This window comes from Protopterus annectens, chromosome 4.part1 (genome assembly GCF_019279795.1).
Source record: "Protopterus annectens isolate FY-2018-M chromosome 4.part1, PAN1.0, whole genome shotgun sequence".
Classification (NCBI taxonomy): Eukaryota; Metazoa; Chordata; order Ceratodontiformes; family Protopteridae; genus Protopterus; species Protopterus annectens.
In genome coordinates this window covers 835,389,711-835,412,525 of record NC_056734.1, presented here as the reverse complement: position 1 = coordinate 835,412,525, position 22,815 = coordinate 835,389,711, and the positions used below count along the sequence as shown (strand labels likewise).

At 40.4% G+C, this 22,815-nt stretch overlaps 1 protein-coding gene across 1 annotated transcript in view; it reads right to left on the bottom strand.

The window, feature by feature from the left end:
- WDR24 (WD repeat domain 24) overlaps nucleotides 1–770 on the bottom strand; it is a 640,974-nt gene extending 640,204 nt beyond the window's left edge. Inside the window, exon 1 of the mRNA XM_044070612.1 lies at nucleotides 681–770. The gene's annotated coding sequence lies outside the window, so the exon portion shown is untranslated. The remainder of the gene's footprint in view (nucleotides 1–680) is intronic.
- Nucleotides 771–22,815: the final 22,045 nt, after the last annotated feature.

Below are 22,815 nucleotides of genomic sequence, written 5' to 3'. Positions count from 1 at the left end.
CGTGCTAATCTAGCAGCATGTTACGTTTATAACACCAGTATTTAAAATGTGTCAGTATGTTTTGGTCTTTGTCCCCCCCCCCCCCCCCCATTTTGTCAGGCTTTGTCCAGATTTCTTGCAGTAAGAGGTTGAGAGGTATGGTAACAAGTAATGTGTCACACTTTGGGGGTGAAAGGGAGTGGGAAGGATTGTGTCAGGCAGATAAAGTCCATGTATAATATCACAAACGTGCAGAAAAAAAACTTCTAGACTACTAAAATAACTACTCACTACGACAATAAAGTACACGAAAAGCAAAAGGTTTGACACAGTAGCAGCACTGAAACAAAATTTTGGCGATGCACTGAGGATCAAAAGTATGTGTACAAAATTAATCAGTGAGAATAACTGTTAATATTTTCAGTAATTCCAGATACTAATTTAGTAAAATTTTGCTTGCTTTTGTGTGTCATTTAATCACCTAATAGGTACTGAAAGCAGTAAAATATCGCAACTTCCTACTTGGAAAGGAACACTGATCTTAGATTTGCGATTTCAAAACAACGAATAAAATCCAACAAACACCTACGGGATATGTCACTAAATTGGTAAGTTACTTAAATGCAAAAAAATAATACTTAAATGCAAAAAAAACACAGCTGTGAAGTTTACAACAAGAATACCCAACTTATAATACTCACCGTGCACAAGTACAACCAAAACTAGTACAGAGAATACGGAACCTAATTATTGACGGAACCGGTGTAAAACCAAAGTAGTTCCGGCAGCGACGAATGATTCCTGTCTGTGACTGCACTAGTGTCTTTTGTGAGACACGTGCTTAAGGTCATGTGATGGTGACGCATTAAACGCAAATAAAGTGCATACTACTTTCGTGTGGGTGGGCGTTACAGTAATAATTTTCTCAAGGTAGGTGGGCCACATCTTGTTGGCACCTCTCAACTGCACAGATTTTTCGCACCGTGTCCAGATTTCCCCTGCTTTTCATAAAATTGTGTTTTTGTGGCAAATCATTAAAGATTGAAGTTAGAAAATTATGACAGACGTTTGAGTTTCAGACTTCATCCCCTTCAGAAAATTTACGGTAATGCAAAACCCGTTATTATATCAACTTTCTAAGCTTGTAAGAGCGGCATTTTAAAATTGCCCCTATTTCGGAGCCTTTATTTCTCTTTTATTGATGGCTTTGTCCAGATTTCTTGCTCTAAGAGATTTATAGGACCCAAGATTTATAGGAGCCAAGCTCCTCGTGGTCCTGCAGAGTGGTGCTAGCAGCAGAGACGCTAAAAGAGCGACTGCTAACCTGATAAAAGTGTTTTTTCCTGCTACTACCTGGGCGACTGTCCGATCTAGCTAAACTGCAAATATTTCTGCTTCTTGAACTGTTTTAAACTGTCTAAAGTTGTTTTTGCACCTGCACTTTTAAAGTTTGTCCTGTTTGTTGCATTTACTTGTTGAGGCTACACACTCAAGTGCGCTAGCCTGTGTTACATATTTATTGCAATTTCCTGCTGTTTGTTGCAAAAAAGAAAAAAAAGTTATCCTTGTTTCCCATCTTTCCTGACCTAGAGTACTCCAAATACAGGCTTTGCTGTATTCTGGACTTTGGAAAGTTCCTGTGTTGCCATTTCCTTTCTTGGATAGAGGGAGGCTTCTTTGTTCACCAGTGGCAGTGGGGAGCTTGGAGCAGGCTATCTGTCCCTGGAGGAGTGTTCCCAGCACAGGAATCTGGTAGTCTGTTGGCTGTTTTGGGCCAATTTCTAGCTCTTTCAAGTCCGCCTGTATAAAACCCGCTGTAGCGCGGCTTTGCGTGATTTTGTGCATAGCGCTTCATCGAACAGCGCCGCTTATTTGGGTTTGAGCCTTGGAACTGATCTAGTTCTCATAATAAACACCCATTTCCTATGCTAAAGCCTAGCACTTGCTCACTAAAGCAATTATATAAGTCAGCACTAAAAAATTAAAAGCACTACACCCTCACAAACTCCCCTTGAGTAACTTGTTCCCCATTGGCCCTTTTTTTCAATTATAAAGGAATTCACAATACTATTCTAGCATGTCCAAAGGTCAGTTGTCAATCTCCTCTCCGGTCCAGCTGGTGAACCTGGGAATCTTGAGGCAATGTTACAACTGCCTAATGTACACAGACAACCCTCTCCTCCTCCCAACAAATTCCAACACATGTGAGAGATGCAACCATATAGCCAAACTGGAGGCTAAGCTCTCTCAACTCAGTACTGGCGTAACCAGTCAGGAGGAGAAGGAAACCACACTCACTACAATTCCAGTCTCACATAGACCTACCACAACAGCAAACCAAGCACATAAACACACAAAAACATACTTGGAGGCTCTAAATAAAAATCTGCCTAAGCAGCAGAGACCTCCAAAGCAGACACCCAAGCAACCGCTACCCCAAAACAAAACACATGCAACACATAGCTCACAAAGCCAGTGTGCCGAACAGTCACAGCCCTTAAGGCTAAACAACACACCTGATACACTTGTAATAGGTGACTCTATCATCAGGCACACTGACGTCCCGCTCACCAGGCTGAACAAGGAGAAGGTCACGGTGAGCTGCCTATCGGGTGCTAGGATCCGCCACATAACACAAGCACTCAGGTCACTCCAAGGCAAGTACAAATATGACTCAGTCATTGTCCATGCTGGTGTGAATGACCTGAGACGTACCTCCCTGTACTGCATGAAAAGAGACATAGAGGAGCTCTCTGGGCATGTAGCCCAGGCCGGTATGACCCTGACCTTGAGCAGCATCTTACCCTCACCAAGAATGATGCCACAGTATGAAGACAAGATTATCAATTTCAACAATTGGCTTAAGTATTGGTGTCATTCAAAGGGGATCCAATGCCTGTCAGCCTGGGATGACATGCGCGAAAAGCCACGATGCTTCGCTAGGGACGGCTTGCACCTGTCACCCCTGGGCTTTCGGATATTGGCAAAGGCTCTTGCTACCCCCATAGTGCCTTTTTTAGGCAAGGCTCAAAAGACAAACCCACCTCCATAGGTATCACAAGGGATAAGAAACTAAGAGTAATGCTACTCAACGCCAGAAGTCTAAACCTCAAGATGCACACACTCTAAACTCTCCTTAGCATGGAGAACATCAATATCTGTGCAGTAACAGAAACCTGGTTCAAGGCTCTCGAGAGCACCCCAGCACTACCAGGTTATATCTCATACCATGCTTTTCGGCCCCAAAACTTGGACCGAACCACAAAAGGAGGGGGAGTATCAATATTCGTCAAAGATACCCAAACCTCCAGGTTGGTGGCACAGCATGAAGCATCAGAGACTATCCATGTGCAACTAACAGTGGGTAAAACTGCCTTCCAGTTTATAGCCTGCTACAGACCACCCTCCCAAACCCAGGAACCCCACTCGGCCTTCCTGAGAACACTGGAAAATATGAAGGTCTCTCCAAACACCATTATATTGGGTGACTTCAACTACCCAAACATAGACTGGGAGCATTACTCTAGCTCCAACACCCTAGCCCAAAGGTTCCTAGAATTTATAAACTCAAATGCTATGGAACAACTTGTTACCACTCCCACAAGAGGGAAAACATACTGGACCTGATCATCACCAACATGGGGACTCTATGCTCCAGACCAGAAGTGTATCCCTCACTGGTAAGATCAGACCATAAACTAATCTCACTGGATATTCACATCCCGACCCCACCCCATGCCCAGAAAACCACAGTGAAAAACTTCTCTAAAGCAAATTTCACACTCCTCAAAACCGAGGTGGAATCCTTCAAAGCCCCGGCCTCTGGATAATACGCCCAGACCACAAAATCCTTTATAAACGCATTCTATGAACACCTTCAGGAATGCATGGATCATGCAATCCCAAATAAAACCAAGACCCAATCCTCCAAAGGCAGGCGTCCTGTCTGGTGGACCCCAGCCATAAACAAACTATACAATAGAAGGAGGAAGCTACTACATGACAGAGCAAAATCCCAAAAAGGGAAGGCATCTCTGATCAGTATTAGCAAAAAACTACGGGCACTCATAAAATCGTCTAAGGCCAGCTTCGAGAGAAAAATTGCACAGGACACTAAGGATAATCACAAGGCTTTCTTTAGTTATGTTAGGAACCTGGGTGGGAATTCCCAGATATGCTCAGAATTAGTCCAAAATGACAAAAAATACACCGAACCCACAGACATTGCCAACATCCTAGCTGACAGGTTCAGCGCAAACTTCTTCCCCCCCTCCCCACCAAAAGGGATAATATCTATCCCAGCAGAGTGCTGCTCCCCTGACATCTCAGATGCTCAGGCAAGAAACACAGCATCAATGGGACCAGACAGTGTCCCGGGCTGCGTACTACATGAACTCCAAGAAGAGCTAAACCCAAACCTAAAACTACTGTTCAATCTCAGCCTTACTACAGGATATGTACCCAAAGAGTGGCGTACAGCAACAGTGGTCCCTCTCCACAAAGGTGGTGCCTCAACGGATCCTGGAAACTATCGCCCCATAAGTCTCACTAGCTTGGTCTGCAAAGCTATGGAAAGGATCATCATGGACCTTATAAATAAAGATATTGGGGACCTACAGACACTGGATCCTACCCAGTTCGGCTTTGTTAAGGGCAGATCCTGCCTCTTAAACCTGGTCAATTTCTTTGCAACAGTCACCAAGGCCATTGACAAGGGGAAGGTGGTCCACACAGCCTACCTGGACCTCGCAAAAGCCTTCGATACAATACCCCACTCGGGCATTATAGATAAGCTCACCAGCTTAAATATAAACCCCTATGTCACTAGATGGGTTGCAAACTGGCTCAAGGACAGAACCCACATGGTTAGAATAGCTGGAGCCATGTCAGACTCCAAACCAGTTACAAGTGGCGTCCCACAAGGCTCAGTCTTGGGACCTCTCTTGTTCGGTATATATTTCTCGGAGGTACAGGCCAACATGGAAGGACTGTGGCTGACCAAGTTCGCAGATGACTGCAAACTGAGCACCATAATAGACTCTCCAGCTGACACAAGCATCCTCCAAAAGGGCCTCATAGAAACAGACAGCTGGTGCCAGAGCCATGGCCTCAAGCTAAACGCCAAAAAGTGTATAGTCATCCCCTTTGGCAAAAACAAAGTGCCCACAAATTACCACATAGGTGGTAATCCATTAAGTACAGAAGAAGCAATTAGGGACCTGAGGACCCAAGTTGATAGCAATCTCTCATTTGACAACCACGTGGCCAAAGTGGTTAGAAAAACATTTTATATAGCCCACCTAATCATGAAGGGATTCACATCTAGATCAGGGGAGGTCATCGTGCCTCTTTACTCATCCCTCATCAGGCCCATAATTGGGTACAATGCCCCTTTTGGGATGTACCTTACCAGACACCTGCAGCAACTGGAAAGACCCCAAAAGTACCTCACCAAGAGGAACAAGGGGCTCAAACAGATGCCGTATGCTGCCCGGTTAAAGAAACTCCAGCTCTACTCAGTGGCATACCGCCTGCTCAGAGGCGATCTGTGCCTGACTTATAAAGCCATGTCCAATCCGGAATTAATGGACATGCTGCACTTCAGAAAATCCAAATCCCATCGAGCTACGCGCTCGAGGGACTTAAACCTCAGCACTGAAATAAATAGGACATGCTGGAGGGACAGATTCATAACCCAGAGGCTCCCTTCACTCTGGATAAAATCCCAGTCCAGGTTAGGCAGAGTCCCTCATTGACTCTCTTCAACAGGAATCTTGATGAGTGGATGGGAGATCGTAGGTTTACCCCGGGTATCACTTCTGTGTCACTGTTAGACAGAAGCGCAGTATACTAACCTCAAAAAAGGGCATAGCAAAATTAATTTAAAATGGGTGGCGAAAGCCATACACACTCTGGCTAGGCTTATAAATGCCCTAGGGCAGATAGCCTGGTATGAACCTATGAACCTATAGGTATGTTTGTTGGGGGGGGTCTTCTCTATTTTCTCAAACAGTATATCAACGCAGTCACGTAACTTCCCCATTCCCTGCCTGGGATAACCACTCCCACCTTTTTTGTACCGGTGTGGAGTAATGCTATTACCACTCATAGTTAACAAAACAAAAGCAAGTTTAAAAAAAGACCACAGCCAGGGATTTATTGAGCCAATTGAACTAAATCAAATCATACAATTAAACATAATAATAAAACCAATTATGATATGCGTGCTTTGTGCAGGAACGTGAGTATGAAAGAAAGCTAAAAATCTTACAACGAAGCCAGTAAATACACTCCAGTGTTTGTTCTTTCAAGCTATGGAGCAACCCTTAGCAGTGGTACACTAACCCTGAGCAGAAAGTCATACTGATCTCCAGAACTTCTGTTAGTTAACAAATATTTATGTGTATTATGTACACCTGTGTTACAGAAGTAGGAGTATGTGTGTGTTTGTTTATATTTATCTTTGCTAAGTGTGGTTGAAAACTGGTCTTGATGGACTATCAACAGTTAATAGAATAATTTCACAATTGTGACATTTTTTAGAGGCCTTTAAAGCTACAAAAATTCAGTACAAAGAAATCCATAAATTATAAAAATAACTGTAGCGCACCCGCAGGTATAGCTAAAGAGATATAGGTTCCTTCCTGCCTGACTCTGGTGACACCCCTAATAGGCCCAATACACCAAGGTGGCAAGAATGACAGATTTTATTCTAGGTGACACATCTAGTTTAAAAAGGCAATAGCACAACCATAAACCAATTATTTCAACAGTGCACCAGTTAGCAATAAGACAATGCCAATGAAGTGAAGTAGAAGAACGTAGGAAGTTTTTTACGAAAGCGGTCAAATAAAAACAGTTTGTACGCTATTTTTGTTGAACTACGTTCTTCTACTTCACTTCATTGGCATTGGATCATTTTATTCAGTATTTGGTGTTTTCCTTTTTATTAGCAATAAGACAAGGTGAGATATGCATGCAGTGAAAACATACATTCACCTTCTTCCCCAAAACTCGCAACAGAAAAAAAGGTCTTGACATTCAAACATGCAAAAAGAAGGCAATATCAATGAGCAGTAAAGCTTTATAATGCAGCAATACAAACACGGGAAAAATACAATGTCATTAAGCAATAGAAGAGTTATAAAACAACAATACAGATATGAGAAAATGCAATGTCATTGGGCAGCAAAATTCTTGAAGGCAGCAGTACTAACACGAGCAAAATGCAATGTCATTGAACAATGAAGATTTATAATGCAACAATATAAATATGAGAAAATGCAATGTCATTTAGTAGTACTAACACAAGCAAAATGCAATGTCATTGAACAATGAAGATTTATACTTTAACAATACAAATATGAGAAAATGCAATGTCATTTAGCAGTACTAACACCCTCTACCCCTTTGATCAATTCTAAACAGACCACCTATGAAACACTCTATTATACCCTGTTCACTGGCCAGTGAATACTTACAGTCTCGCTGGCGGGATGATGGGGCCCAAGTTGGAGCTCATATGGATCCCAAGTATTTGTAATCCACAAAGCATTTATGGAGGGGAGAAGAAACCACAATCTTATAAAAATATAAAAAATGACGGCGAGAGCCTCTCACCACTCCATCGAGAATATCCTAGTGACCAGGCACCGTGGTTCCTCTGATGAGAAGAGTAGAAAACTCACCTACCACAACTTTGGTAATCATCTATGGCTTCTCTGTACTAGGCCCAAGAAAACTCCTTTTCTTGCTGAATCATAGCAGGTGTGGAACTACTGGTTTCAGACTTCTCTCCTGATTCCACAAAATACCATCATCCAGGATTTCAGCAAGAGACAGATACAATCTGCTACTTCACTTCCCTGTCCCAAAGCACTAGAAAAGAAAATCCAGTCATGCTGCAAGGCCCTTTTCCCTTCAGCTACATGTTTCAGTCTTCCCTCCTTCAGCTAGTGTTCCAGTCTCCTCTTTCACTTTCGAAATTGTCTTTTATATTCCTAAAAAGGAGCTCCACCTTGTGGTGTAATGGAGAACTACAGTCTATTACTTCTACAATGAAATACAGTGGGAGCTACACTCTCCCCCCACTTGAAAATCTTGGGTCCCCCCAAGTCAAAGGTAGATTAGCAGAAAATATTTACAAACACTAATGCACCATCAGCTGAACAATATTTTTGCATTCAATAGGTACATTCCACCAAGGGTAATCAGCCTTATACTTAACTTGAGATGGGGTGTCACCACTGGAGTAGGAGGCATAGGGATTATGAGCACAGACCCTCCAATGAGCTGTGGTCACGGGTTCCTGTGTACTATGTCCCAAGCTGTTATAGGTAAGTCTCTGTGGGGGCCGAATCAGTCTCTGCAGTTTTGGTTCGGAAGAGACAGCTAAGGAATTTTGCTCGGAAGGTTTGTCACTCACATCACATTCAATGTCCAGTTCTCCAGTAGGCATATTGTCTACTTCTAAGATCTCCTTTTGTATAACTTCACTTTCATTTTCCATAACGGTATGACTGTCCTCAGCACTATTTTCTGAAATTTGCATAGCAGGGCCTGCATCAGTATCAGGTTCTGCAAGAGGCACAGAAACATTACTTAGTCTATTGTTAGGTCTGGGCTGCTCAAAATGATAAGGAATGAATTTTGGTGCATTTACATTGAGATTACAGCCCACGGGGTCTTGAACATCCTCATAAAAAAGCCCACTGAAACCCCAGTCATTATCACTGTCCTCTCCTTCAGCAGGAGGAAGCATAGGCTCTTGAATATTGGAGAGGATAGTTCCTCTCCACCTTAGCCTTCTGGATCGCCTTGAGTTAGGCTTCTGCTGAGCCATTTTGGGTTCCAGATTCATGAGTCTCACTGATTTTGCCAAAGGCATTAAGTTGCTTTGGTGCCAGGTTTTAACGGGTCCTTCTTTCCCCTCAGGGCAAACTTGGTAGACAGGGATATTAGGTAGAACAAATTATGTAAATCTCACATCCCCAGCGGTCAGCTAGTTTATGCTTTCCTTGTAGTCCCAAATTTCTCAAAAGAACTCTATCCCCTGGCTGCAAGTCATCCATCTTTACTTTTTTCTCATAGTAAGCCTTGTTTCGCTGATGTCTTTGTCCTGTTGATTTTTCAGCAAGCTCATAAGCCTGTCTGATGTTCTTCTTGAGTCTCTCTACATAACTGCCGTGAGATCGCACTGATGTATCATCAGCTGTGACTCCAAAGGTGACGTCAACAGGAAGACGAGCTTCTCTTCCAAACAGGAAGTAAGGTGAGAATCCTGTAACATCATTTTTAGTACTGTTGTAAGCATGCACTACTGTGGCTACATGTCTACTCCATTGACTCTTCTTCTCAGCATATAGTGTCCCCAACATGTCTAGTAATGTTCTATTGAAATGCCCAGGCTGAGGATCCCCTTGTGGATGATAAGGAGTGGTGTGGCTTTTTTGGACTCCCAACAGAGTGAGTAGTTCATGGACAAGCTTGCTCTCAAAATCACATCCTTGATCAGAGTGTATCCTTTTTGGCAGGCCATAGTGTACAAAGAAGTTCTCAACTAGTAGTTTTGCCATTGTAATAGCTTTTTGATCATGAATGTGAAATGCTTGAGCATACCTGGTACAGTGGTCTGTCACCACCAGCACATTTCTGATCCCGCCTTCATCCGGTTCAATGCACAGAAAATCTATACAGACCCGTTCCATGGGTCCACTACTTTCCATTTGACCCAATGAGGCAGCTTTGGTTGGCAGAGTCTTTCTGTGAATGCAACGAAGACATGTACAACAATAATACTCAACATTTTGCTTCATGCATGGCCAGTAGAACCTGTCTCCTACCAGACCCATAGTTCTGTCATGACCAAGATGACCATGTAAATCATGCAATGACTGGAGTACTACTTCTCCATACTTCTGAGGAAGCAACAATTGCCATTTTTCACTGCTGAGTGCACTAGGAGATCTCCTATACACTAATCCATTCTGTATCTGGAGTCTGTCCCATTCTGTGGCCAAAAGTCTTGCCAGTGGATGAATATCCGTGCGAAGCATATTAACTTGTTTCTTCTCTAAAGCAGCTACCACCAGCTGACCTAATGGGTCTTCTCTTTGATCTCTCCTGAGGTCACTGTTACTCAAAGCTGGTAGTGATGAAGCCTGTAAAGTGACCAGATTACAGTAAGCTTGGGTTATGCTTGCTGCAAACAGACCCAACTTCTGGACCCAACATTCAGTGTGTTGATAGCAGGTTGCAATCTGACACATAGCTCTCATCCCTGGCGCTGGAATTTCCACCCATTCATCATCGGGGTGTAAATCGCGGGTCTATGTTATATATTCAAACGTCCAAAATGTCGAATACCATATGGTCGAGACCATATGTTCGACATTCGGAAGTTCAAATATATAATGTAAAAAAAAAAGAAAAACACACCTTAACAGTGTGAGCAGGGGGCAAGCCCCCCTGCACCCCCCACACACCCCTTACTTAAATATACCAACTCCAAGACCGCACTTCAGTGCAGAAAAGGCAAATTCTCCCATTCTGCGCCATTAAAAGTCAATTTTCGAACACTTGAAATGTCGATCATATGGTCTCGACCATATGACGTTCGACATTTCCAGCGTTCGAAGATTTGACATAGACCCTAAATTTCCCTGAGGTCTTCTGGACAGACCATCAGCATCTCCATTTTTGTGTCCTGGGCAGTATTTCAGACTGAAATTATAGTTGCATAGAGCTGCCATCCATCTGTGGCCAGTAGCATCTAGCTTTGCAGTGGTCTGGATGTATGTCGGAAGATTGCTGTCAGTCTGCACTTCAAATTCAGCCCCATAGAGATTGTCATGCAGCTTGTCCACTACTGCCCATGTTAAGGCAAGGAATTCCAACTTGTATGCAGGGTAGTTTCTTTCTGTGGGGGATAAACACTGAATGATAAAAGCCACAGGTCTCAGCTTCTTGTCATACTCCTGGTAAAGGACTCCTCCTAAGCCATCCCTGCTAGCATCCACATGTAAAGTGTATGGCTTTGTTGAGTCAGCATATGCCAGCAGAGGCAGATGTGTGAGGCAATACTTAAGCTGTTCAAATGACTCTTCGCACTCAGGAGCCCAACGACTCTTGATGAGTTCTTTAGAACCTTTCCGTCCCTTAGGCTTTTTAACAAGGATATCTTCATCTGTTTCATCTGCTTTCTTATCATTTCAGAGCAAATGGTTGAGGGGTCTTGCTATCTTTGAAAATTCTTCCACAAACCTTCTATAGTAACTGCACAACCCCAGGAAAGATTGCAGCTCTGTGATAGTTTTGGGTCTGGGCCAAGATGTCACCACTTCAGCTTTGCTGGGATCTGTGGATATTCCATTTGCAGACACTACATGTCCCACATAGGTCACTGAAGGTTGGAAGAACTTGCATTTGTCCAATGACAACTTCAGGCCTTCCTTCTCAATCCTGTCCAATACCTTCATCAGTCTTTCTTCGTGCTCCTCTAGGGTCCTCCCAAAAACAATGATGTCGTCCAGGTAGACTAAGACTTCCAGGAGATGCATGTCTCCAACTGTTCTTTCCACGATTCTCTGGAAAGTTGCCAGTGCATTTGATAAACCTTGAGGTAGGCAATCAAACTCAAAAAATCCCAAAGGGGTGATGAAGGCAGTCTTCTCCTTATCTTCTGGGTGCATAGGGATTTGATAGTATCCACTCCTTAAGTCTAGCACACTGAGCCACTTACTGCACACCAGGCAGTTTAGAGCATCTTCAATCTGGGGAGTTGTGTACTGGTCTGGAATGGTTCGCCGATTCAGAGTACAATAGTCAACACACATGTGAATTGACCCATTCTTTTTCCAGACAACGACAATGGGAGAGGCATATGGACTTCTTGACTCTCGAATTATCCCTGCGGCTTTTAGTGCTTAAATGTTTTCTTAAGTCATCCAGGTCTCCTGGAGCTACTCTTCTTGAACATTCCCTGAAAGGCTGGTCATCTTTTACTCTTATTCGGTGTTCTGCACTTTTTGCACAGCCCACATCTAGTTCACTAGTAGAAAAACAATTTTTCTTTTTCATTAGTAGCTCTTTAACTTTGGTTAGCCACTCAGGGGGCAAGAGACCACCTCCTATATCAATATCTTCCAGCTTCAACTCGTTGGCCCTGCTCTCATTCCTTGTCAACATAAAAGCAGGTAAGGTAGTGGCAGCATAAACATTTCCCAAATGCACTTGTGAACGCAGGACAAAGGGAGTACTTCCTTTATTCTTCAACCCCACAGGCAAAGTGTCATAAGGATGCTTTAACCTGTTCGCAGGCCAAACTTCTGGGACTAGTCCCAGCCCCAGTGGCAAGTCACTTTCTGGATCTGTTTCTATCATGAGATGAGAGGAAACTGTTTGTCCACACATCCTCACTTTGGCTTTCAAGCGGGTGACTTGACCAGGATGAATTATATGCTCTTTCCCAGACAGGGTCCACACATGACCAATTTCATCTTTCTTACTATCCTTCTCCCTTTGAAGGGCACAGAAAACTGGTCTCAGGAGAGGATTTAGTGTTGGGTGTTCCTGGGTCAACTGAGGCATTAGCATTCTTCTGATGAGGTCAGTATTTGTCCCTACTAAAATAGATGCTCAATCCTTTCCTTTTGGCCTGGGGCACACAACAGTGAGTGTTTCAAAAACTTCTGTTGACCCAACAACTGCAATGGAAAATTCTAACTTGAATGAGACATAACCATCATAAGGGAACTTCGTGTCACTTAGCCCCCAGATCTCCAAATCTTCAGAAACAACAGGAGAAGACCACCACAAAATAAATGTAGAACATGCACAAAATTTATCTTCTAACTTTCCAGGTGGCAAATGCTTTAAGTATTTTTGTTAGAAGTCTCTGTAGAGAATGGTGATTTGTGCACCAGTATCCAACAGTGCTTTACAATACACTCCTTCTATTTTAACTGACACGACAGGGGACAGTCCCAGTAGGCCATTGGGTAGTTTCTGCCTCTGGTGTTGTTCAGCTGTATGGCAGTCAGCATAAGGTTGAGGTACCACCGGTTAATCTTGCCATTTTAACGGATAAGACTCTTGCTTAGTAATGCTGGGATTTTGGCTGAGATGGCTTTCCATTTGGTTGTTCACCTCAGATGAGCTAGAAGTGTGCATAGCAGGTAGTTTCTCTCCCCTATTGCAAGGGTTAGTGTGGAAAGGAGATTCAGGATGCTGTCTCTTGATGTTAGATTTTATGGAGCTCTTTGTAACTGGCCACTCAGCTGGCTCCTTCACTGAGGCCCTTTGAAGTTTCCCTGCATTGCACTAGTCAATAATAGTTTGTTCACTTTTTTCAAGTTCTCTGCATTTGGACACTGTCGCTTTATATGCCCTGCATCCCCACAGCGAAAACAAAATCCAGTAGGAACTCTGAGTATTGGCTGATTCGGTTCTTCCCTGAGTCCTTTTGTGGAGGTTCTAGCTGATGTATTCCTCCCTTCAGCTAAAGATACCATGGCTTTCTGCAATTCTGCAGCTGTCTTGGTGACTTGAGCTATGGCGTCAGTCAGGGAAGACACCTGCATCTGCAACTGTGACACCTCTACATTGCGGACACTCTGGACCACGACTCCTGTTTGAGTAGTGAGCACGGTTATAGGCTCCTGCTGGTGTTCACTCACTGTTTTAGTTGTTGTTGAACACTGAGATTTGGCTTCCAACAGGGCTTCCTCTTGTCTCACCTCTTTAACCATCCTTAGGTTGCATATGGTATCCGCAGCTAATCCCTTTAGACTTTCAGCTATCCTCTGCTTCTTCTGAGATTCTGGGATATCCCACTCCTCTAGGACTTGTGAAGCCTGATCCATCCAGGATTCAAAATCTTCCTCTCCCTGAGGTGTGGGTTGTTTGCCAGAAAAGAAATGCAGTTTGCGGTAGCTAAACCCAGTGAATGGCTGTGTAGGCTTTAAGCATTTTTCTACAATACTTCCCAAAATATTAAAAACTTCAGGCCCTATAGTATTTATGGGCAGTGAAGCTGCAGCTTCTGATGTAAGGTTCTGACCTACTTGGATAGCTTCCACAGGTATTTTCTCTGTTGCTGAGGTAGTGCACTTCTCAGGGATTACAACACGGACTGCACTCTCACCTAAAATTTGTACATGCGAAGGTATGTGCTCATACACTAAAGGACTTTTCCATTCTAATAAGGCCAATGGGTTCTGCTCAGTAGGGTCCACAGTACTGTCCAACAAAAATCCATGCCTCACAACTGGCAAGGATCCTGTGACTTGATGTATTTGCATATCAGTCCATGTGACCCCTGGTAACACCAAGACTAAGCAATGCTCTGACTGAGCATTGTGCTGTTTGCACCACTTAGAGGCTACTTCTGGGTTCATGTTTCTGCTGGATTTGCTTTCCACAAGTACAGGGGAATAGGGTGGAGTCCAAGGCAGTACAGGCAATCACGGATGAGCCCCCAAATGTAGCGCACACACAGGTGTAGCTGAAGAGATATGGGTTCCTTCTTGCCTGACTCTGGTGACACTCCTAATAGGCCCAACATACCAAGGTGGCAAGAATGACAGATTTTATTCTAGGTGACACATCTAGTTTAAAAAGGCAATAGCACAACCAAAAGCAAATTATTTCAACAGTGCACCAGTTAGCAATAAGGCAAGGTGAGATATGCATGCAATGAAAACATACATTCACCCTCTTCCCCAGAACACTTTTCTCTTTCACTTTTGAAATTGTCTTTTATATTCCTGAAAAGGAGCTCCACCTTGTGGTGTAATGGAAAACTACAGTCTATTACTTCTACAATGAAATACAGTGGGAGCTACATAACATAGTAAGCTTATTTAAAGGGATATTATGTTGTGCCTTTGCAGATACTTGTATGATAGAGTGATTATTGAGAGAAGAAACAAAGGAGGGTAGTTGTTATTGTAGGAGTAGGTCTTGCTGCAGTGGAAGATCCTGTGTATGTATGACAGATGAAGTATTGTTATTGAATGGTAGTGGGCAAAAGGAAATGAGAGAGAACAGTGTATGGGAACTAAGTGTAAATCGTGGAGACACTGAGGAAGTTATGCTAAGAGTAGCTCAGTATGGAAGAAATGTCATTAGACGTGCAAAGAAGAGAAGATGCAAGGCAAGATATGAACTTTATAAAGTAACACTTATCTTGAAAACATATGCAGTGGTGGGTGATAGTAAGTAGATTTTTTTGTCAAGCAAAACTTGTTTAATGTTAAGTTGGATGTAATTGTGAAAAGGTGAGTTGCTGTTTTAGTGTCAATAAATGGAAAGAATTGATCAGGTACATTTAGTTTGCTCTGGGGGCTTGAAGTTAGTGGGTTGTCAGTTTCGGTGTTCTTAAATTTCCAGGGATCTTCTTCTAATGAAGTCTGCTGACAAAACAGGGGAATGATTCTAGGTTGAGAAGTTTATATATTAAGTAATGGTAGAAGGAGACATGTTCTGTACTGAGTAGGAAACCATTTAGCTTTGGGGAGGGTGAAAGAGTTGTGTTCCACAGATGGAGAAAGAGTGATGAATCTACAGATGTTTGAGATGAAAATAGATCTTTTTAAGAGTGTGGCTATCACAGTAAGGCAATTATAATTGAAGGAGTTGTACATCTTTGTCTATTGCTGTTCTAGTAGTTGAGGATAGAAAGTGTCATTTGTTTTATTTTGACAAGAAAAGTAGATGATTTACTTTGGTCGTTGTAACTTGAATATGATATTAGAAGTTAAATGGGCCGATGTGATGATAATTGGTATAAATCTTCTAAAATGCTTGTATATATTGTGTAAATGTATATACTTTTATTACTGATTTGACTAATATGTGGTGTAGCCCTTTTGAAAAGTGACCTACACCATAATGCAATGCAGTTATTGAGCTGTAGTCAATTGGGTGAGAGATGCAGAAGTGTTAACATCTTTTATGATCATCTGCCGTGTTTGTAATAAAATTAACCGTTTGCTGAAACCATTGGTAAATCCTAATGTTATTGGTTCAATAGGTTCATAGGTGTGCACTAGGACAATAACCTCTAGGACCTTTCTGTGCCCAGTCATACATTTCAAATCTCTGACAAATTCTAGTACTCTTTGTAAGTGTTAGCAGGGGAGATGAACCATTTATAGACTGCCTGTGTTCATTAGAGGCATAGGTGCCAAACCAGGGATGAATTTCCTGTTTCTCATTCAGTTGTCCAAGTTACACTTGAATCGTGGTAGGGCAAAACTCATCTTCACATCGATAGGGAGCTTGTTCCAGAAAAAGGGTAGTCACTGAAATACATATCAGCGTCTCCAGGAGGTCCTATTTATATCGCAGGCAACTATATGAACTGGTAGAAATTCATGGCTTTAGTATCACAAAAGATAAACAAGGTACAGAATTGTGATTGGGCTGGGTAACACAGAAGTGTTTCGAAAGTTACAGCTTAAAGTTAATCTAATTTTAGAGAAAGCAGTACAGATTATCAAGGAGGCAGAATTATTTAAAAGGTATAATGCTAAAATACAAAGCTTATGACAAGGTTCATAAAATGTATAATTCTGGTCCGACTAAGTGAATGTTTAAGAAACGGAATGAGAGTAATCTTGGCAAATGCAAGAGGTGTAATCATTATCAGAATGAGTCAGAGCAATGTACTTCTCATGGTAGAAGCTGTAAAGGTGTAAGACACTGGGACATTTTGTTGTCATTTTTAAAATAAAAGTAAAGAAGTTGCCTCTGAAAGTGTAAAGAAGATAATAATGTGTAGAAAACATTTTTCCTGGGTTTGATTATTACTGTGTCAGGTGCTGTAGAAGACTGGCAAGTTAAAATGTCTATTCTTGGAATTTGTATGAGTTTCAGGACTGATATAGGAGATGATGCAACTAGAATATCATATGCTATGTACAGAAGTTTCTCAAAGCATCTTTAGCTGCATGAATCAGAAACTAAAATGTATAGCTCTGCAGGCAAATTCAAGTACATTTGTTAATTTCTAGCCATGTCTGAGTGAAAGAGCCACAAGTACGAGTACTGGGTTTATGTACTGGATGGTCTGAACATAAATAATCTGCTCGGCTGAACTGTGGCATGCAAAATGTGCTAAATTGCTAGAAGTAATGAATTTGTTTATTTATTTTATTTATATATTTAACATTGACCAGGAAAGTCCAACTAGGACAGAGCCTATTTTCAGCAGAGGCCCAGGGAGAAATGCTCCAGATGCATGTCTTTGGACAGCCAGACATTCTTTCATTCTAGACATATTTGGTGAAGTTGACTTGTTTGATTGTAAACCAGTAAAGATTAAGATGAAATCAAATATTGTTTCATACACCTTAACTGCACACATGATGATGACATTTCCTATGGCGTCCACAGTAGAAGAAGAACTTAAACAAATGAAAAACTTTGACATTATTGAAATTGTAACTGAACCAAATTAGTGGTGTGCTGCTTTGATCCCGATAATTAAAAAGAATGGTTCAGTGTGTGTATATGTGTAGACTTTAAAAAAGCTAAATGATGCTGTTGTACATAAAAGGTTTATACTACTTACTCGTACACTAGAAGATATAGCACTTCATATTTATATCTCCTACCATCTCTGTTTCACTTAAATATTCAAATCCTTATATTATCTATGTATTTTTCATATCTCCCTTAATTTTTTCTAGCTTACTAATAATATTGTGGACTATATCAGAGTCTAGATACTCCTATTTCTATTGGGATGTACAACTGCAATACTAAGACAACCCAAAATTCTGTAAACATGTCCTTATTGCTTAGAACTAGTAATGCTACCCCCTGAAGGGTACTGAAGTACTCTGTAACACATATCTATGTAAATATATAATAAATTACAGGTATATTTCAAAAAATGTGCCATATCTTAAAGCCTTGTTCCTTAGGTTTGCTTACTGGGAATAATTATGTTTGTTTGAGCTCTTCTTCCCAGGCCTCTGCTGAAATGAGTCTGTGAACGGTCAGACTTTACTGATAATCAAATGCAAATAAATAGGTAAAATAAAATTTATAAGTAAATAAATAATGCAAATTTGTTTTCCACATTTGATGCATCCGGTGGATTCTGACAAATGGCATTAGATAAAGAAAGTCAAAAGATGACAACCTTCATTACCCCTATAGAAAGATCCTGTTTTAAAAGGCTGCTATTTGGCATAACCTCAGCACATGAAATATTTCAGCTTAAACTGTATGATTTAATCAAGTGTTTGGATGATGTTGTTTTTATGACTACTGTCCTAGATTTTAATGCAGACAAAGAGGTTACAGGCAATACTGGAAGCTATCACAAACTCAGATCTAGAATTATATCAGAACAAATGCTAGTTTAGTAAAAAAAAGAGCTTCAGTAGTTTGGGCACTGTATAAGTACTAAAGGTATTAAAACTGAGCCAAGCAAGGGCTGAGAAATAGCTGAGTTCCAAAATCTGTCTTATGTGACTGAAGTGAGACAAGCCCTAGGCATGTTTAATTATCTGGGTAAGTTTATACCAGACTTTTCCACAATGCTTAGTCCTATAACAGACTTTTTAAATAAGAAAATGTGTCATCATCTTAGGGACAGCCCAAGCATAAGTATTCGCCAGCATTAAAAGAATGCTAATTACATGTCCAGTGCTAGCACACTATGATATCACTAAACAGACAGTAGTGAGTGGAGATACTAGTAGGTAAAGCCTTGGAGCAACATTATTCCAGGTGGATAAACAAGTAACATATCCTGTTATCTATTACAGGAAGGGTTAAAACAGACAAATGACTGGAGCCAAAGCCATGGCTTAAAACTCAATCCCATAAAATGCATAATCATACCCTTTTGGGAAGTCAGACACCCTAGGAAATTACCTCATTGATAACACACCCCTGAGACTAGAACCAGTAGTCAAGGATTTGAGTATGTACATAGATAGAAATCTAGTTTTCATGTGTTTAAGGTAGTAAAGAAATCATTCTTTGTTGCTCAACTTATATGCAAGGGCATGGCATTTATGTTCAGGGAAGTCATCATTCAACTGTATTCAGCCCTCATCACACCCATAATGGAGTACAATACCCAGTTAGGTATGTACATGACCATGTAACAACTGGAATTTCCACAGAAGTTCCTCACAAAAAGAATACAAGGTGTAAACAGCCTGCTCAGTGCAGATTGCCTCAAAGCCTTTCTCTATATTCTTTTTCCTAGAGATGGTTGAGAGGCGATCTATGCCTAGGATACAAGGCATCCTTAGATCCCACTCTGATGGACTGATGGATCTCTTGCATATCTGCAAAATGAATAGCATCAGAATTCCTCAATCTAGTGGTTTAAACTTTGCTGGTGACATACATAGGATAAGTTAGAAGGACAGCTATGTGTATCAGAGAATTCCTCTTCTCTGGAAGGTGCTTCCTATCCACGTGAAGCAGAGCTCTTCCATAACACTATTTAAAAGAAATATGGACCAGTGGATGGAATACTGGAAATGCACCCTGGGTCTAGCACTTATGTCCCTAATGGACAGAGGCAGCCTGTAAATCTTGGCCTAGCTTACATATACCTCTTAAAATAACCTCTTGGGCATATAAACTTGTGGGATACATTTGTAATGCATGGCAAGGCTTTTAAAGGCCCCAGTGGTCATTAGCTTAATATGCACCAGTGAATCTATGAACCTATGAATAGGGACAGTGACAAAACTGTACTACACTTGATTGTTTACTATTGTAATGAAATCTGTTTGATCGGGATTACCTGAATGAATGGAATCTGATTATTATTTTATGTGGAGGTGGAGCAAAGCCCTCATATTCTATGTAGGGGAAAGTTTCCTGCACCCTTCTCTCTAATATAATAAGCTCTGTGGTCACCAGACGTTGAAGTAAATTATATTCCACCACTGATGAAGTTCCATTCAAGCAAGTAGTCCCAAATGAATTGGCTTTGATGGGAGGACTACCGGTCAAGTGACCAATTACAATAAAATAAAATTATTCAAAAAAACATCTATTCAGATAAAATCCAACACTTGAAAAAAACCTGCTGCAATTACACCTGTAGAAATCTTTTCTATACGAATGCTAGAGTAGTCCTTGTCTCCAGTCAGTTTTATGTGTTAATCCTTTTCTTTCCTTTGTAATGAGTGTGAATTAAGCAATAACACACGCCTGGGTGTGGGTAATGCTGGATTTACCCACGGTTGGTGTGGTTTGGTCACGAGAGCGAAGCCCGAGTGGCCAAACAAAGATAACCGTGGGTAAATCCAGTATTACCCACACCCAGAAGTGGGTTATTGCTATTATACAATGACATTATTTAAGAAAAAAATACTTACTTTTCCTAAATAATGGCATTGTGTAATGCCTCCTTGCTGCCCTTCCGCAGCTGTCCAGTATTCTGCGGCAGTTCTGATGTACTGCGCATGCGTATGGTTACGCAGTACATCAGAACTGTGTGTGTGGAAGCAATGGAGAAAGGAAGATCTCCGTTGCTTTTAAAAACTTGCCTCGCTATGTTAAAAGAGTTTAACATAGCGAGATAGCTTTAAAAAAAGCAACAGAGATTTTCCTTTCTCCGTTGCTTTTTTTAAAGCTGTTTCACTATGTTAAACTCGTTTAACATAGCAAGGCAGCTTTAAAAAAAGCAACAGAGAAAGGAAGATCCCCGTTGCTTTTTTTTTAAGATATCTCGCTATGATAAACTCATTTCACATAGCGAGATAACAGCAATGGAGCTCTTCCGTTCTCCGTTGCTGTCCAAAAAAAAAAAAAAAGACATACTAATGGAAAAAGTCCGGATGACAGGACCTTTTTCCATTAGTATAAGTCTTGGATTTACAACTTGCACGCTGACCAATCAGTGTGCACGTTTTGGAATATTAATGGGGGGTTGTTGTATAATACTTGTTTGAAAACACAAATTAAATCTTCTTTAGTTACCATATGGGAGGCACAGTGGTACAGTGTTTTGAGTTGCTGCTACACAGTCTTTGGCTTCATTGTTTGATGTCCAGTTCAGATGCCTTCTGTTTGCAGGCCACTTATCTTTCCTGTATCCTTATGCGTTTTTTCCTGTCAGGATGCCTAATTTCCTCCCATAAATCTAAGATATGACAAATGTTTAAAAGAACCAAACCTCAATCCAGAACTGTTTTTCTGCTTTTCATTCCATGCTTGTTTGGATTGGGATAGGCTACCAAAATTCCCATCTCCTTAAGTAGGATGAAGTGGCTATCAGAAAATAAGTGGATTGTCTCCCAAGGGAAAGGAGAAGTGCTCCTTTGGAAAGAAAGGAAGAAGGAAGAAAAACAAGAATGGCAACAATTAATACGTACACATAATAAGTAATACAATAATTAATACGTACACATAATAAGTAATGCAACAATTAATACGTACACATAATAAGTAATGCAACAATTAATATGTACACATAATAAGTAATACAATAATTAATATGTACACATAATAAGTAATGCAACAATTAATACGTACACATAATAAGTAATGCAACAATTAATACGTACACATAATAAGTAATACAATAATTAATATGTACACATAATAAGTAATACAATAATTAATACGTACACATAATAAGTAATGCAACAATTAATACGTACACATAATAAGTAATGCAATAATTAATATGTACACATAATAAGTAATACAATAATTAATACGTACACATAATAAGTAATACAATAATTAATATGTACACATAAGTAATGCAACAATTAATACGTACACATAATAAGTAATACAATAATGAATATGTACACATAAGTAATACAATAATTATGTACACATAATAAGTAATACAATAATGAATATGTACACATAAGTAATACAATAATTAATATGTACACATAATAAGTAATACAATAATTAATATGTGCACATAATAAGTAATGCAATAATTAATATGTACACATAATAAGTAATGCAATAATTAATATGTGCACATAATAAGTAATGCAATAATTAATATGTACACATAAGTAATGCAATAATGAATATGTACACATAAGTAATACAATAATTAATATGTACACATAATAAGTAATGCAATAATTAGTATGTACACATAATAAGTAATACAATAATTAATATGTGCACATAATAAGTAATGCAATAATTAATATGTACACATAATAAGTAATGCAATAATTAATATGTACACATAAGTAATACAATAATGAATATGTACACATAAGTAATACAATAAAACGTACACATAAGTAATACAATAATTAATATGTACTCATAATAAGTAATACAATAATTAATATGCACACAATAAGTAATACAATAATTAATATGTACACATAATAAGTAATACAATAAATATGTACACATAATAAGTAATACAATAATTATGTACACATAAGTAAATATGTACACATAAGTAATACAATAATTATGTTCACATAATAAGTAATACAATAATTAATATGTACACATAAGTAATACAATAATTAATATGTACACATAAGCGGTAGCATTGTTACCTCACAATAAGAGGTTCTCCCATTCGATTCTCAGCTTGACCTGGGAGTGCCTTTTGTGCGGAGTCTGCATGTCCTCCCAGCGGTTGGGTAGCGTTCGAAAGACATGCGTGTGTAAATGGGCGTGCCTTCGTTCAAGGTTGGGCGTCAAGCTGGCACCTCGGCGTTTCGTAAAAAAATTAACTGCCAATCATAAGCGGACCGGAGTTCCGCTGTGGCGACCCCTTACCGGGAAAAAGCCGAAAGACAAACAACAACAAATAAGTAATACAATCCATGTAAGTACACAACAGCAGCACAATAT